Source organism: Rhinoderma darwinii, chromosome 2 (genome assembly GCF_050947455.1).
Source record: "Rhinoderma darwinii isolate aRhiDar2 chromosome 2, aRhiDar2.hap1, whole genome shotgun sequence".
NCBI classification, from domain to species: Eukaryota; Metazoa; Chordata; class Amphibia; order Anura; family Rhinodermatidae; genus Rhinoderma; species Rhinoderma darwinii.
The window spans coordinates 3,477,705-3,495,450 of record NC_134688.1 but is presented as its reverse complement, the minus strand read 5'-3'; positions in this window follow the sequence as shown (position 1 = coordinate 3,495,450).

Genomic DNA, 17,746 nt, shown 5'->3' with positions numbered 1-17,746 from the left:
CCTGTGTGATGCCGAGGCTAGTAAGTATATGCCCTAATACTTCTCCTATGAAGTGGGTTCTTCTGTCACTCTCGATTACTTCAGGACCCCATATCGGCATACTACTTCACTGAGTATTTTCCTAGCAGTGTTTTTAGCTATGTTTTTTGTTACTGGCCATGCCTCAGGTCAATTTGAAAACATGTCAGTACATACGAGGACATATTCATATACACCCACCTCGAGTAGCTGTATGTAGTCCACCTGCAGTCGCTGGAAGAGGTAATCAAGGCAAGGCGTGCGCTTACTGGGTGTTTTTATCATTTTACCGGGGTTGTGTCTGACGCATGTCAGGCAACCCTCTACATGTTGAGCAGCTGCGTTCTGAAATCCAGGTGCAAACCAGTGTTGTATTGTTTTGCCTGCTGCAGCCAGAAAGCCTCTTGCTCACCATATTGTGTCATAATCGTGTGACTCCAAAGGCGTACCTTGAGTCTATATAGACATTCACCCTTTTACCTGTGCCCAACTTACATGCTTCTGCGAGTGCCATGTGTTCTGCCTCCTGGGCAGAGCTGCTGGAGGGCAGTGACTTTTGTAGCACTGTCTTACCTTCCTGGACTACTGCATACCCGGTGATGAAATGTCCTGTCTGCTCATTCCAGTATCTGGATCCGTCTACAAAATACTGAACATCATAGTTAGTCAAAGGTACATCAGTGACACCTGGTAACCCTTGGGATTCAAGTTACATTAAACTGTGACAATCAGACTCATGTTCCATATCAAACAAGTCATTGTCATTTGCAAATTCGTACATTAAGGAAACTGTATTTATAACTTTACAATCTGATTTTACACCGCTAACTTAATTAATTAAAAAGTCAGTCTATTTACACAATCTTGTACTTTAGTTCAATGTTCTAGGACTTTTTACACACTAATTTTACATATAATAATAATTTGAAATTCAATTAATTCAGTTCTTAATCTGGATTGAGAAAAACATCTCACATCAAACAGTACACAATTTCATTTCCTCCTCAGACTAGTCTGCAACAAACACCCTGTATACACGGACACACACCCTGTATACATGGACACACACCCTGTATAACTGGACACACACTGTATACAGGTCTACATCATACTTCTTGTTATCATCCACCTTACTCATTGCAATGTACCTATCTGTATTACTCTTTATCACTACTACAGTCACTATTATTGAATGCTATTATTTTATGCACATGCTATACATATCAACATTTATTGACACACTCTTCTATAGTTCTGCTTTTCCAATCATTTCATGGTCTTTCAACCAGCCAGCATTTTGTTCTATGAAAGTTTTTCATCTTGAACTATATAAACAACCTTCTTTAACATTCCTTATCATTTTAACATTCTGTCAACCTTCTACCTTGTTCTCCTTTGTGAGATTCTTCCAACCATCGTCTTACACAATCAAAACCACACTTCTCTTTTTCCTTCACTAAATTATAACATTCAATTACCCTCAAAGTCCTTTTAAATCCGAATTTGCCACACCTTTATCATCATCATTGTACATTCACCACATCTAATTTGTGCATATACTTAACATCCCCTTCTAAAGGTATATTTTAATACTTTTTAACACAAACAACAACATGTTGAAGCTGTTCCTGATAAGTTACACATGTTACAAGCAGTGTCCTTTTGAAAGGAAATCTAATTTAGCAATTTTAGTATATGTCGATCTCTCTATTTACGAGCACTTTTAATATGAAAAGATTTGATTAACTTTGTATCCTTTATCAATTATTTTGACTATTCTCCAACCTTCAATAGAAATAGCCACATTAATCCAAACAGACACTCAGGACAAGAGATTTAAAACCATTTGGTGTGCCTTTGTCCTTTTCTAATATTTTTAAATATCGTAGTTATCACAAATATAGTAAATAATAAAAAAACCAATCAAACTTAATGAGAAGCCCTCGGGACAATAGATGTTAATCCACTTTTTTGCTACGTGACAATTTGAATTACTAATATTCATTTATCCCTTTATTCTATTTGTTCTTGGTTCTATGATCTGACTCTAATTTGATCTCATTCAAAGAGTCTTGTAGAATTTTGATGGTCAGTTGGGAATATTGAATAACAGTGTTCGCTGCGCCAAAACGTTATTCTCCCTGGACTGTAGGACTCGCTGCACTCTACACGCCTAGAGCTGCTTACCAAAACACAGTCCCAAGACAGTAATGTCGCTCAGCCAAGGTGACCACGACGAGGAAATGTGAAAGACTGTCTCAACTCTCACTTTTACCACATTTAGACAAGACACATAATTAACGATTAACAAACAGACAAATTCGATATGAATAACAAAACCTACTATCAATTATATATTTCTGTATACCTCATATATCTTCACCACAAGGTATTTTCACCAAAGTTTCACAGTACACACACAAAACACAACAATATTTACAAGTATTATGCTGATCAGTCATATACTTCATGTTCCTGGGTGTTTTACAGTATTTTTCCTACTGATTTGTCCTTGTAACAATTTTACAAAGGACCATTCCTAATCGGACTCCCTTATACACACAGGGTTTTATTTATTTAACCCTCATACATTCAATCTTCACAGTCAAGGAGTCTCATATATGTTTCATCTATAACAACCATTTTTTTCAACTGCACCAAAGAAATACTTGATTACCTTAAAACTTCTGGTGTCAGGGGCGTCCAGAGACAATAAGAGGCTGGTCAGACCAGCAGCAGATGTCCTGGATGTGTCTTTACACCACAGTTTGAAAGTCTTTATCTTTCTTTAACTTTGGATTTAGTTTATCTCAATCATTCAATACTTTTAGTCACAATCTTAAACTTTATAAAACAAATAATCCTAATACTTTCTAACCAATAATACGAACACTCTATAACAAATAATACTAATACTCTAAAAGAGATCCTCCAAATCTCTAAGTACTTTATCTTTTACGTGCTGCACGGAGTTATTTATTACCTGTAGCCTTCTCACACAGGCTATGGACTACTAACCTCGAGAACCGTTATTCCCAGGTTTTTATATTAAGACCTGTGCTTAATATAACTAAGACCCAGTCTTAGTACCTAAGATCCAATCTTAGGTTTTTATCACATAACCTTATAACATCTAAATATGAAAAAATAATAAAAACATATATATACAAAATTATATTACCGTTATTCAGATGAAAACTCGAATCCTCGATTCTCCCTATTATGTTCTTTTAAAACCGTCATTCCACACCTCGTCCCTCCGTCTGACTGGCCTCTTTTTAACGGTAATTTAACCGGAGGTCTTTGAATTAAGTGAGTATTTTGATGACTCACCCCGTGCACGGTGTACAGTCCTCGGGTGGACGAGGGTCTGGAAATATTGGTTTCCGGCTTCGAAGGACCAAGATGTCGGGAGAATCTCCTAATTCTTATCAAAAGAGGTTTTCAAGGAGTCATCTGAGTAAGTCATAAGCGCTTCTTTATTCCCGCAGCGGGGAGACAAGTGTCAAAATCAGCAGTTGTCTGCCTTCATTACATAAGCATAGGTTTATATACACATATACCAACTGAAAACCGTTTGTGGCTTTCCTGTCATATGAAATGTCTTACACTTCAGAATGAGATTAGGTCAGTTGGACTTCCTCTGGAGATTGCAATCTTTATTAAGAAATCCAACCGACTTACACACTTAAGAATATAACATATTTAACCTTTTGTTAGCTAAAGCATTTTCTGAGAACCCTGTATGCACATTTAATATCTATTACATGAAGTAACAATAAATTTAAAATAAGACTTTTCTAACAGAATTGTGTCGTAGTCTTGAGATTGTGTCTTAGTCTTGAGATTGTGTCTTATTCTTGAGATTGTGTCTTATTCTTGAGATTGTGTCTTATTCCTGAGATTGTGTCGTAGTCTTGAGATTGTGTCGTAGTCTTGAGATTGTGTCTTATTCTTGAGATTGTGTCTTATTCTTAAGATTGTGTCTTATTCTTGATATTGAGTCTTATTCTTGAGATTGTGTCTTATTCTTGAGATTGAGTCTTATTCTTGAGACTGTGTTTTATTCTTGAGATTGTTTCGTAGTTTTGAGATTGTGTCGTAGTCTTGAGACTGTGTCTTATTCTTGAGATAAGTGTCTTATTCTTGAGATTGTGTCTTATTCTTGAGATTGTGTCTTACTCTTGATATTGAGTCTTATTCTTGAGATTGTGTCTTATTCTTGAGATTGAGTCTTATTCTTAAGATTGTGTTTTATTCTTGAGATTGTGTCGTAGTCTTGAGATTGTGTCTTATTCTTGAGATTGTGTCTTATTCTTGAGATTGTGTCTTACTCTTGAGATTGTGTCTTATTCTTGAGATTGAGTCTTATTCTTGAGATTGAGTCTTATTCTTGAGATCGGGTCTTATTCTTGAGATTGGGTCATAGTCTTGAGATTGTGTCTTAGTCTTGAGATTGTGTTTTATTCTTGAGATTGAGTCTTATTCTTAAGATTGTGTTTTATTCTTGAGATTGTGTCGTAGTCTTGAGATTGTGTCTTAGTCTTGAGATTGTGTCTTATTCTTGAGATTGTGTCTTATTCTTGAGATTGTGTCGTAGTCTTGAGATTGTGTCTTATTCTTCAGATTGTGTTTTATTCTTCAGATTGTGTCGTAGTCTTGAGATTGTGTCATAGTCTTGAGATTGTGTCTTATTCTTGAGATTGAGTCTTATTCTTGAGATTGTGTCTTATTCTTGAGATTGTGTCTTATTCTTGAGATTGTGTCTTATTCTTGAGATTGGGTTTTATTCTTGAGATTGTGTCTTAGTCTTGAGATTGTGTCTTATTCTTGAGATTGTGTCTTATTCTTAAGATTGAGTCTTATTCTTGAGATTGTATCTTATTCTTGAGACTGTGTCTTATTTTTGAGATTGTGTCTTAGTCTTGAGATTGTGTCTTATTTTTGAGATTGTGTCTAATTCTTGAGATTGTGTCTTACTCTTGAGATTGTGTCGTAGTCTTGAGATTGTGTCTTATTCTTGAGATTGTGTCTTATTCTTGAGATTGTGTTTTATTCTTGAGATTGTGTTGTAGTCTTGAGATTGTGTCACAGTCTTGAGATTGTGTCTTAGTCTTGAGATTGTGTCTTAATCTTGAGATTGAGTCTTATTCTTGAGATTGTGTCGTAGTCTTGAGATTGTGTCTTTGTTTTAGTCTTGAGATTGTGTCTTAATCTTGAGTTGATGTCTTTGTGTCTTTAATCTTATGATTTGATGAGATTTTCTGTGTCGCAGTCTTGAGATTGTGTCTTATTCTTGAGATTGTGTCTTATTCTTAAGATTGTGTCTTATTCTTGATATTGAGTCTTATTCTTGAGATTGTTTCTTATTCTTGAGATTGAGTCTTATTCTTGAGATTGTGTCGTAGTCTTGAGATTGTGTCTTAGTCTTGAGATTGTGTCTTATTCTTGAGATTGAGTTTTATTCTTGAGATTGTGTTTTATTCTTGAGATTGTGTTGTAGTCTTGAGATTGAGTCTTAGTCTTGAGATTGTGTCTTATTCTTGAGATTGAGTCTTATTCTTGAGATTGTGTCTTATTTTTGAGATTGTGTCTTATTCTTGAGATTGAGTCTTATTCTTGAGATTGTGTCTTATTCTTGAGATTGAGTCTTATTCTTGAGATTGTGTCTTATTCTTGAGATTGTGTCTAATTCTTGAGATTGAGTCTTATTCTTGAGATTGTGTCTTATTCTTGAAATTGTGTCTTATTCTTCAGATTGTTTCGTAGTTTTGAGATTGTGTCTTAGTCTTGAGATTGTGTCTTATTCTTGAGATTGTGTCTTATTCTTAAGATTGTGTCTTATTCTTGATATTGAGTCTTATTCTTGAGATTGTGTCTTATTCTTGAGATTGAGTCTTATTCTTGAGACTGTGTTTTATTCTTGAGATTGTTTCGTAGTTTTGAGATTGTGTCGTAGTCTTGAGACTGTGTCTTATTCTTGAGATTGTGTCTTATTCTTGAGATTGTGTCTTATTCTTGAGATTGTGTCTTACTCTTGATATTGAGTCTTATTCTTGAGATTGTGTCTTATTCTTGAGATTGAGTCTTATTCTTAAGATTGTGTTTTATTCTTGAGATTGTGTCGTAGTCTTGAGATTGTGTCTTATTCTTGAGATTGTGTCTTATTCTTGAGATTGTGTCTTATTCTTGAGATTGTGTCTTACTCTTGAGATTGTGTCTTATTCTTGAGATTGAGTCTTATTCTTGAGATTGAGTCTTATTCTTGAGATCGGGTCTTATTCTTGAGATTGGGTCATAGTCTTGAGATTGTGTCTTAGTCTTGAGATTGTGTTTTATTCTTGAGATTGAGTCTTATTCTTAAGATTGTGTTTTATTCTTGAGATTGTGTCGTAGTCTTGAGATTGTGTCTTAGTCTTGAGATTGTGTCTTATTCTTGAGATTGTGTCTTATTCTTGAGATTGTGTCGTAGTCTTGAGATTGTGTCTTATTCTTCAGATTGTGTTTTATTCTTCAGATTGTGTCGTAGTCTTGAGATTGTGTCATAGTCTTGAGATTGTGTCTTATTCTTGAGATTGAGTCTTATTCTTGAGATTGTGTCTTATTCTTGAGATTGTGTCTTATTCTTGAGATTGGGTTTTATTCTTGAGATTGTGTCTTAGTCTTGAGATTGTGTCTTATTCTTGAGATTGTGTCTTATTCTTAAGATTGAGTCTTATTCTTGAGATTGTATCTTATTCTTGAGACTGTGTCTTATTTTTGAGATTGTGTCTTAGTCTTGAGATTGTGTCTTATTCTTGAGATTGTGTCTTATTCTTGAGATTGTGTTTTATTCTTGAGATTGTGTTGTAGTCTTGAGATTGTGTCACAGTCTTGAGATTGTGTCACAGTCTTGAGATTGTGTCTTAGTCTTGAGATTGAGTCTTATTCTTGAGATTGTGTCTTATTCTTGAGATTGTGTCTTATTTTTGAGATTGTGTCTTATTCTTGAGATTGTGTCTTATTCTTGAGATTGTGTTTTATTCTTGAGATTGTGTTGTAGTCTTGAGATTGTGTCACAGTCTTGAGATTGTGTCTTAGTCTTGAGATTGTGTCTTAATCTTGAGATTGAGTCTTATTCTTGAGATTGTGTCGTAGTCTTGAGATTGTGTCTTTGTTTTAGTCTTGAGATTGTGTCTTAATCTTGAGTTGATGTCTTTGTGTCTTTAATCTTATGATTTGATGAGATTTTCTGTGTCGCAGTCTTGAGATTGTGTCTTATTCTTGAGATTGTGTCTTATTCTTGAGATTGAGTCTTATTCTTAAGATTGTGTTTTATTCTTGAGATTGTGTCGTAGTCTTGAGATTGTGTCTTATTCTTGAGATTGTGTCTTATTCTTGAGATTGTGTCTTATTCTTGAGATTGTGTCTTACTCTTGAGATTGTGTCTTATTCTTGAGATTGTGTCTTATTCTTGAGATTGTGTTTTATTCTTGAGATTGTGTTGTAGTCTTGAGATTGTGTCTTATTCTTGAGATTGAGTCTTATTCTTGAGATTGTGTCTTATTTTTGAGATTATGTCTTATTCTTGAGATTGAGTCTTATTCTTGAGATTGTGTCTTATTCTTGAGATTGAGTCTTATTCTTGAGATTGTGTCTTATTCTTGAGATTGTGTCTAATTCTTGAGATTGAGTCTTATTCTTGAGATTGTGTCTTATTCTTGAAATTGTGTCTTATTCTTCAGATTGTTTCGTAGTTTTGAGATTGTGTCTTAGTCTTGAGATTGTGTCTTATTCTTGAGATTGTGTCTTATTCTTAAGATTGTGTCTTATTCTTGATATTGAGTCTTATTCTTGAGATTGTGTCTTATTCTTGAGATTGAGTCTTATTCTTGAGACTGTGTTTTATTCTTGAGATTGTTTCGTAGTTTTGAGATTGTGTCGTAGTCTTGAGACTGTGTCTTATTCTTGAGATTGTGTCTTATTCTTGAGATTGTGTCTTATTCTTGAGATTGTGTCTTACTCTTGATATTGAGTCTTATTCTTGAGATTGTGTCTTATTCTTGAGATTGAGTCTTATTCTTAAGATTGTGTTTTATTCTTGAGATTGTGTCGTAGTCTTGAGATTGTGTCTTATTCTTGAGATTGTGTCTTATTCTTGAGATTGTGTCTTATTCTTGAGATTGTGTCTTACTCTTGAGATTGTGTCTTATTCTTGAGATTGAGTCTTATTCTTGAGATTGAGTCTTATTCTTGAGATCGGGTCTTATTCTTGAGATTGGGTCATAGTCTTGAGATTGTGTCTTAGTCTTGAGATTGTGTTTTATTCTTGAGATTGAGTCTTATTCTTAAGATTGTGTTTTATTCTTGAGATTGTGTCGTAGTCTTGAGATTGTGTCTTAGTCTTGAGATTGTGTCTTATTCTTGAGATTGTGTCTTATTCTTGAGATTGTGTCGTAGTCTTGAGATTGTGTCTTATTCTTCAGATTGTGTTTTATTCTTCAGATTGTGTCGTAGTCTTGAGATTGTGTCATAGTCTTGAGATTGTGTCTTATTCTTGAGATTGAGTCTTATTCTTGAGATTGTGTCTTATTCTTGAGATTGTGTCTTATTCTTGAGATTGGGTTTTATTCTTGAGATTGTGTCTTAGTCTTGAGATTGTGTCTTATTCTTGAGATTGTGTCTTATTCTTAAGATTGAGTCTTATTCTTGAGATTGTATCTTATTCTTGAGACTGTGTCTTATTTTTGAGATTGTGTCTTAGTCTTGAGATTGTGTCTTATTCTTGAGATTGTGTCTTATTCTTGAGATTGTGTTTTATTCTTGAGATTGTGTTGTAGTCTTGAGATTGTGTCACAGTCTTGAGATTGTGTCACAGTCTTGAGATTGTGTCTTAGTCTTGAGATTGAGTCTTATTCTTGAGATTGTGTCTTATTCTTGAGATTGTGTCTTATTTTTGAGATTGTGTCTTATTCTTGAGATTGAGTCTTATTCTTGAGATTGTGTCTTATTCTTGAGATTGAGTCTTATTCTTGAGATTGTGTCTTATTCTTGAGATTGTGTCTAATTCTTGAGATTGAGTCTTATTCTTGAGATTGTGTCTTATTCTTGAAATTGTGTCTTATTCTTCAGATTGTTTCGTAGTTTTGAGATTGTGTCTTAGTCTTGAGATTGTGTCTTATTCTTGAGATTGTGTCTTATTCTTAAGATTGAGTCTTATTCTTGAGATTGTATCTTATTCTTGAGACTGTGTCTTATTTTTGAGATTGTGTCTTAGTCTTGAGATTGTGTCTTATTTTTGAGATTGTGTCTTATTCTTGAGATTGTGTCTTACTCTTGAGATTGTGTCGTAGTCTTGAGATTGTGTCTTAGTCTTGAGATTGTGTCGTAGTCTTGAGATTGAGTCTTATTCTTGAGATTGTGTCTTATTCTTGAGATTGTGTCTTATTCTTGAGATTGTGTCTTATTCTTGAGATTGTGTTTTATTCTTGAGATTGTGTTGTAGTCTTGAGATTGTGTCGCAGTCTTGAGATTGTGTTTTATTCTTGAGATTGAGTCTTATTCCTGAGATTGTGTCTTATTCTTGAGATTGTGTCGTAGTCTTGAGATTGTGTCGCAGTCTTGAGATTGTGTCTTAGTCTTGAGATTGTGTCTTAATCTTGAGATTGAGTCTTATTCTTGAGATTGTGTCGTAGTCTTGAGATTGTGTCTTTGTTTTAGTCTTGAGATTGTGTCTTAATCTTGAGTTGATGTCTTTGTGTCTTTAATCTTATGATTTGATGAGATTTTCTGTGTCGCAGTCTTGAGATTGTGTCTTATTCTTGAGATTGTGTCTTATTCTTAAGATTGTGTCTTATTCTTGATATTGAGTCTTATTCTTGAGATTGTGTCTTATTCTTGAGATTGAGTCTTATTCTTGAGATTGTGTCGTAGTCTTGAGATTGTGTCTTAGTCTTGAGATTGTGTAATAGTCTTGAGATTGAGTCTTATTCTTGAGATTGTGTTTATCTCTTGAGATTGTGTCTTATTCTTGAGATTGTGTCTTATTCTTAAGATTGAGTCTTATTCTTGAGATTGTGTCTTAGTCTTGAGATTGTGTCTTATTCTTGAGATTCTGTCTTATTCTTGAGATTGTGTTTTATTCTTGAGATTGTGTTGTAGTCTTGAGATTGTGTCTTAGTCTTGAGATTGTGTTTTATTCTTGAGATTGAGTCTTATTCTTGAGATTGTGTTTTATTCTTGAGATTGTGTCTTATTCTTGAGATTGTGTCTTATTCTTAAGATTGAGTCTTATTCTTGAGATTGTGTCTTATTCTTGAGATTGTGTCTTACTCTTGAGATTGTGTCGTAGTCTTGAGATTGTGTCGTAGTCTTGAGATTGTGTCGTAGTCTTGAGATTGAGTCTTATTCTTGAGATTGTGTTTTATTCTTGAGATTGTGTCGCAGTCTTGAGATTGTGTCTTAGTCTTGAGATTGTGTCTTATTCTTGAGATTGTGTCTTATTCCTGAGATTGTGTCATAGTCTTGAGATTGTGTCGTAGTCTTGAGATTGTGTCTTATTTTTGAGATTGTGTCTTATTCTTAAGATTGTGTCTTATTCTTGATATTGAGTCTTATTCTTGAGACTGTGTCTTATTCTTGAGATTGTGTCTTATTCTTGAGATTGTGTCTTATTCTTCAGATTATGTCTTATTCTTAAGATTGAGTCTTATTCTTGAGATTGTGTCTTATTCTTGAGATTGTGTATTACTCTTGAGATTGTGTCTTATTCTTGAGATTGAGTCTTATTCTTGAGATCTGGTCTAATTCTTGAGATTGGGTCGTAGTCTTGAGATTGTGTCTTAGTCTTGAGATTGTGTTTTATTCTTGAGATTGAGTCTTATTCTTAAGATTGTGTTTTATTCTTGAGATTGTGTCGTAGTCTTGAGATTGTGTCGAAGTCTTGAGATTGTGTCTTATTCTTGAGATTGTGTCGTAGTCTTGAGATTGAGTCTTATTCTTGAGATTGTGTTTATCTCTTGAGATTGTGTCTTATTCTTGAGATTGTGTCTTATTCTTAAGATTGAGTCTTATTCTTGAGATTGTGTCTTAGTCTTGAGATTGTGTCTTATTCTTGAGATTGTGTTTTATTCTTGAGATTGTGTTGTAGTCTTGAGATTGTGTCTTAGTCTTGAGATTGTGTTTTATTCTTGAGATTGAGTCTTATTCTTGAGATTGTGTTTTATTCTTGAGATTGTGTCTTATTCTTGAGATTGTGTCTTATTCTTAAGATTGAGTCTTATTCTTGAGATTGTGTCTTATTCTTGAGATTGTGTCTTACTCTTGAGATTGTGTCGTAGTCTTGAGATTGTGTCGTAGTCTTGAGATTGTGTCGTAGTCTTGAGATTGAGTCTTATTCTTGAGATTGTGTTTTATTCTTGAGATTGTGTCGCAGTCTTGAGATTGTGTCTTAGTCTTGAGATTGTGTCTTATTCTTGAGATTGTGTTTTATTCTTGAGATTGTGTCGCAGTCTTGAGATTGTGTTTTATTCTTGAGATTGAGTCTTATTCTTGAGATTGTGTTTTATTCTTGAGATTGTGTCTTATTTTTGAGATTGTGTCTTATTCTTAAGATTGTGTCTTATTCTTGATATTGAGTCGTATTCTTGAGACTGTGTCTTATTCTTGAGATTGTGTCTTATTCTTGAGATTGTGTCTTATTCTTCAGATTATGTCTTATTCTTAAGATTGAGTCTTATTCTTGAGATTGTGTCTTATTCTTGAGATTGTGTATTACTCTTGAGATTGTGTCTTATTCTTGAGATTGAGTCTTATTCTTGAGATCTGGTCTTATTCTTGAGATTGGGTCGTAGTCTTGAGATTGTGTCTTAGTCTTGAGATTGTGTTTTATTCTTGAGATTGAGTCTTATTCTTAAGATTGTGTTTTATTCTTGAGATTGTGTCGTAGTCTTGAGATTGTGTCAAAGTCTTGAGATTGTGTCTTATTCTTGAGATTGTGTCGTAGTCTTGAGATTGTGTCTTATTCTTGAGATTGAGTCTTATTCTTGAGATTGTGTCTTATTTTTGAGATTGTGTCTTATTCTTGAGATTGAGTCTTATTCTTGAGATTGTGTCTTATTCTTGAGATTGTGTCTTATTCTTGAGATTGTGTCTAATTCTTGAGATTGAGTCTTATTCTTGAGATTGTGTCTTATTCTTGAAATTGTGTCTTATTCTTCAGATTGTTTCGTAGTTTTGAGATTGTGTCTTAGTCTTGAGATTGTGTCGTAGTCTTGAGATTGTGTCTTATTCTTGAGATTGTGTCGTAGTCTTGAGATTGTGTCTTATTCTTGAGATTGTGTTGTAGTCTTGAGATTGTGTCTTATTCTTAAGATTGAGTCCTCTTCTTGAGATTGTGTCTTATTCTTCAGATTGTGTCTTATTCTTGAGATTGTGTCTTATTCTTGAGACTGTGTTTTATTCTTGAGATTGTTTCGTAGTTTTGAGATTGTGTCTTAGTCTTGAGATTGTGTCTTATTCTTGAGATTGAGTCTTATTCTTGAGATTGTGTCTTATTCTTGAGATTGTGTCTAATTCTTGAGATTGAGTCTTATTCTTGAGATTGTTTCGTAGTTTTGAGATTGTGTCTTAGTCTTGAGATTGTGTCTTATTCTTAAGATTGAGTCATATTCTTGAGATTGTATCTTATTCTTGAGACTGTGTCTTATTTTTGAGATTGTGTCTTAGTCTTGAGATTGTGTCTTATTTTTAAGATTGTGTCTTATTCTTGAGATTGTGTCTTATTCCTGAGATTGTGTCATAGTCTTGAGATTGTGTCGTAGTCTTGAGATTGTGTCTTATTTTTGAGATTGTGTCTTATTCTTAAGATTGTGTCTTATTCTTGATATTGAGTCTTATTCTTGAGACTGTGTCTTATTCTTGAGATTGTGTCTTATTCTTGAGATTGTGTCTTATTCTTAAGATTATGTCTTATTCTTAAGATTGAGTCTTATTCTTGAGATTGTGTCTTATTCTTGAGATTGTGTATTACTCTTGAGATTGTGTCTTATTCTTGAGATTGAGTCTTATTCTTGAGATCTGGTTTTATTCTTGAGATTGGGTCGTAGTCTTGAGATTGTGTCTTAGTCTTGAGATTGTGTTTTATTCTTGAGATTGAGTCTTATTCTTAAGATTGTGTTTTATTCTTGAGATTGTGTCGTAGTCTTGAGATTGTGTCGAAGTCTTGAGATTGTGTCTTATTCTTGAGATTGTGTCGTAGTCTTGAGATTGTGTCTTATTCTTGAGATTGAGTCTTATTCTTGAGATTGTGTCTTATTTTTGAGATTGTGTCTTATTCTTGAGATTGAGTCTTATTCTTGAGATTGTGTCTTATTCTTGAGATTGTGTCTTATTCTTGAGATTGTGTCTAATTCTTGAGATTGAGTCTTATTCTTGAGATTGTGTCTTATTCTTGAAATTGTGTCTTATTCTTCAGATTGTTTCGTAGTTTTGAGATTGTGTCTTAGTCTTGAGATTGTGTCGTAGTCTTAAGATTGTGTCTTATTCTTGAGATTGTGTCGTAGTCTTGAGATTGTGTCGAAGTCTTGAGATTGTGTCTTATTCTTGAGATTGTGTCGTAGTCTTGAGATTGTGTCTTATTCTTGAGATTGAGTCTTATTCTTGAGATTGTGTCTTATTTTTGAGATTGTGTCTTATTCTTGAGATTGAGTCTTATTCTTGAGATTGTGTCTTATTCTTGAGATTGAGTCTTATTCTTGAGATTGTGTCTTATTCTTGAAATTGTGTCTTATTCTTCAGATTGTTTCGTAGTTTTGAGATTGTGTCTTAGTCTTGAGATTGTGTCTTATTCTTGAGATTGTGTCTTATTCTTAAGATTGAGTCTTATTCTTGAGATTGTATCTTATTCTTGAGACTGTGTCTTATTTTTGAGATTGTGTCTTAGTCTTGAGATTGTGTCTTATTTTTAAGATTGTGTCTTATTCTTGAGATTGTGTCTTACTCTTGAGATTGTGTCGTAGTCTTGAGATTGTGTCTTATTCTTGAGATTGAGTCTTATTCTAGAGATTGTGTCTTATTCTTGAGACTGAGTTTTATTCTTGAGATTGTGTCTTATTCTTGAAATTGTGTCTTATTCTTCAGATTGTTTCGTAGTTTTGAGATTGTGTCTTAGTCTTGAGATTGTGTCGTAGTCTTGAGATTGTGTCTTATTCTTGAGATTGTGTCGTAGTCTTGAGATTGTGTCGAAGTCTTGAGATTGTGTCTTATTCTTGAGATTGTGTCGTAGTCTTGAGATTGTGTCTTATTCTTGAGATTGAGTCTTATTCTTGAGATTGTGTCTTATTTTTGAGATTGTGTCTTATTCTTGAGATTGAGTCTTATTCTTGAGATTGTGTCTTATTCTTGAGATTGAGTCTTATTCTTGAGATTGTGTCTTATCCTTGAAATTGTGTCTTATTCTTCAGATTGTTTCGTAGTTTTGAGATTGTGTCTTAGTCTTGAGATTGTGTCTTATTCTTGAGATTGTGTCTTATTCTTAAGATTGAGTCTTATTCTTGAGATTGTATCTTATTCTTGAGACTGTGTCTTATTTTTGAGATTGTGTCTTAGTCTTGAGATTGTGTCTTATTTTTAAGATTGTGTCTTATTCTTGAGATTGTGTCTTACTCTTGAGATTGTGTCGTAGTCTTGAGATTGTGTCTTATTCTTGAGATTGAGTCTTATTCTTGAGATTGTGTCTTATTCTTGAGACTGAGTTTTATTCTTGAGATTGTGTCTTATTCTTGAGATTTTGTCTTATTCTTGAGATTGTGTCTTATTCTTGAGATTGGGTTTTATTCTTGAGATTGAGTTTTATTCTTGAGATTGCGTTTTATTCTTGAGATTGTGTTGTAGTCTTGAGATTGAGTCTTAGTCTTGAGATTGTGTCTTATTCTTGAGATTGTGTCTTATTCTTGAGATTGTGTCTTATTCTTGAGATTTTGTCTTATTCTTAAGATTGAGTCTTATTCTTGAGATTGTGTCTTATTGTTGAGATTGTGTCTTACTCTTGAGATTGTGTCGTAGTCTTGAGATTGTGTCTTAGTCTTGAGATTGTGTCGTAGTCTTGAGATTGAGTCTTATTCTTGAGATTGTGTTTTATTCTTGAGATTGTGTCTTATTCTTGAGATTGTGTCGTAGTCTTGAGATTGTGTCTTAGTCTTGAGATTGTGTCGTAGTCTTGAGATTGAGTCTTATTCTTGAGATTGTGTTTTATTCTTGAGATTGTGTCTTATTCTTGAGATTGTGTCGTAGTCTTGAGATTGTGTCTTATTCTTGAGATTGAGTTTTATTCTTGAGATTGCGTTTTATTCTTGAGATTGTGTTGTAGTCTTGAGATTGAGTCTTAGTCTTGAGATTGTGTCTTATTCTTGAGATTGTGTCTTATTCTTGAGATTGTGTCTTATTCTTGAGATTTTGTCTTATTCTTAAGATTGAGTCTTATTCTTGAGATTGTGTCTTATTGTTGAGATTGTGTCTTACTCTTGAGATTGTGTCGTAGTCTTGAGATTGTGTCTTAGTCTTGAGATTGTGTCGTAGTCTTGAGATTGAGTCTTATTCTTGAGATTGTGTTTTATTCTTGAGATTGTGTCTTATTCTTGAGATTGTGTCTTATTCTTGAGATTTTGTCTTATTCTTAAGATTGAGTCTTATTCTTGAGATTGTGTCTTATTGTTGAGATTGTGTCTTACTCTTGAGATTGTGTCGTAGTCTTGAGATTGTGTCTTAGTCTTGAGATTGTGTCGTAGTCTTGAGATTGAGTCTTATTCTTGAGATTGTGTTTATCTCTTGAGATTGTGTCTTATTCTTGAGATTGTGTCTTATTCTTAAGATTGAGTCTTATTCTTGAGATTGTGTCTTAGTCTTGAGATTGTGTCTTATTCTTGAGATTGTGTCTTATTCTTGAGATTGTGTTTTATTCTTGAGATTGTGTTGTAGTCTTGAGATTGTGTCTTAGTCTTGAGATTGTGTTTTATTCTTGAGATTGAGTCTTATTCTTGAGATTGTGTTTTATTCTTGAGATTGTGTCTTATTCTTGAGATTGTGTCTTATTCTTAAGATTGAGTCTTATTCTTGAGATTGTGTCTTATTCTTGAGATTGTGTCTTACTCTTGAGATTGTGTCGTAGTCTTGAGATTGTGTCGTAGTCTTGAGATTGTGTCGTAGTCTTGAGATTGAGTCTTATTCTTGAGATTGTGTTTTATTCTTGAGATTGTGTCGCAGTCTTGAGATTGTGTCTTAGTCTTGAGATTGTGTCTTATTCTTGAGATTGTGTCTTATTCCTGAGATTGTGTCATAGTCTTGAGATTGTGTCGTAGTCTTGAGATTGTGTCTTATTTTTGAGATTGTGTCTTATTCTTAAGATTGTGTCTTATTCTTGATATTGAGTCTTATTCTTGAGACTGTGTCTTATTCTTGAGATTGTGTCTTATTCTTGAGATTGTGTCTTATTCTTCAGATTATGTCTTATTCTTAAGATTGAGTCTTATTCTTGAGATTGTGTCTTATTCTTGAGATTGTGTATTACTCTTGAGATTGTGTCTTATTCTTGAGATTGAGTCTTATTCTTGAGATCTGGTCTTATTCTTGAGATTGGGTCGTAGTCTTGAGATTGTGTCTTAGTCTTGAGATTGGGTCGTAGTCTTGAGATTGTGTCTTAGTCTTGAGATTGTGTTTTATTCTTGAGATTGTGTCGTAGTCTTGAGATTGTGTCGAAGTCTTGAGATTGTGTCTTATTCTTGAGATTGTGTCGTAGTCTTGAGATTGTGTCTTATTCTTGAGATTGAGTCTTATTCTTGAGATTGTGTCTTATTTTTGAGATTGTGTCTTATTCTTGAGATTGAGTCTTATTCTTGAGATTGTGTCTTATTCTTGAGATTGTGTCTTATTCTTGAGATTGTGTCTAATTCTTGAGATTGAGTCTTATTCTTGAGATTGTGTCTTATTCTTGAAATTGTGTCTTATTCTTCAGATTGTTTCGTAGTTTTGAGATTGTGTCTTAGTCTTGAGATTGTGTCTTATTCGTGAGATTGTGTCGTAGTCTTGAGATTGTGTCTTATTCTTGAGATTGTGTTGTAGTCTTGAGATTGTGTCTTATTCTTAAGATTGAGTCCTCTTCTTGAGATTGTGTCTTATTCTTCAGATTGTGTCTTATTCTTGAGATTGTGTCTTATTCTTAAGATTGTGTCTTATTCTTGATATTGAGTCTTATTCTTGAGACTGTGTCTTATTCTTGAGATTGTGTCTTATTCTTGAGATTGTGTCTTATTCTTCAGATTATGTCTTATTCTTAATATTGAGTCTTATTCTTGAGATTGTGTCTTATTCTTGAGATTGTGTATTACTCTTGAGATTGTGTCTTATTCTTGAGATTGAGTCTTATTCTTGAGATCTGGTTTTATTCTTGAGATTGGGTCGTAGTCTTGAGATTGTGTCTTAGTCTTGAGATTGTGTTTTATTCTTGAGATTGAGTCTTATTCTTAAGATTGTGTTTTATTCTTGAGATTGTGTCGTAGTCTTGAGATTGTGTCGAAGTCTTGAGATTGTGTCTTATTCTTGAGATTGTGTCGTAGTCTTGAGATTGTGTCTTATTCTTGAGATTGAGTCTTATTCTTGAGATTGTGTCTTATTTTTGAGATTGTGTCTTATTCTTGAGATTGAGTCTTATTCTTGAGATTGTGTCTTATTCTTGAGATTGTGTCTTATTCTTGAG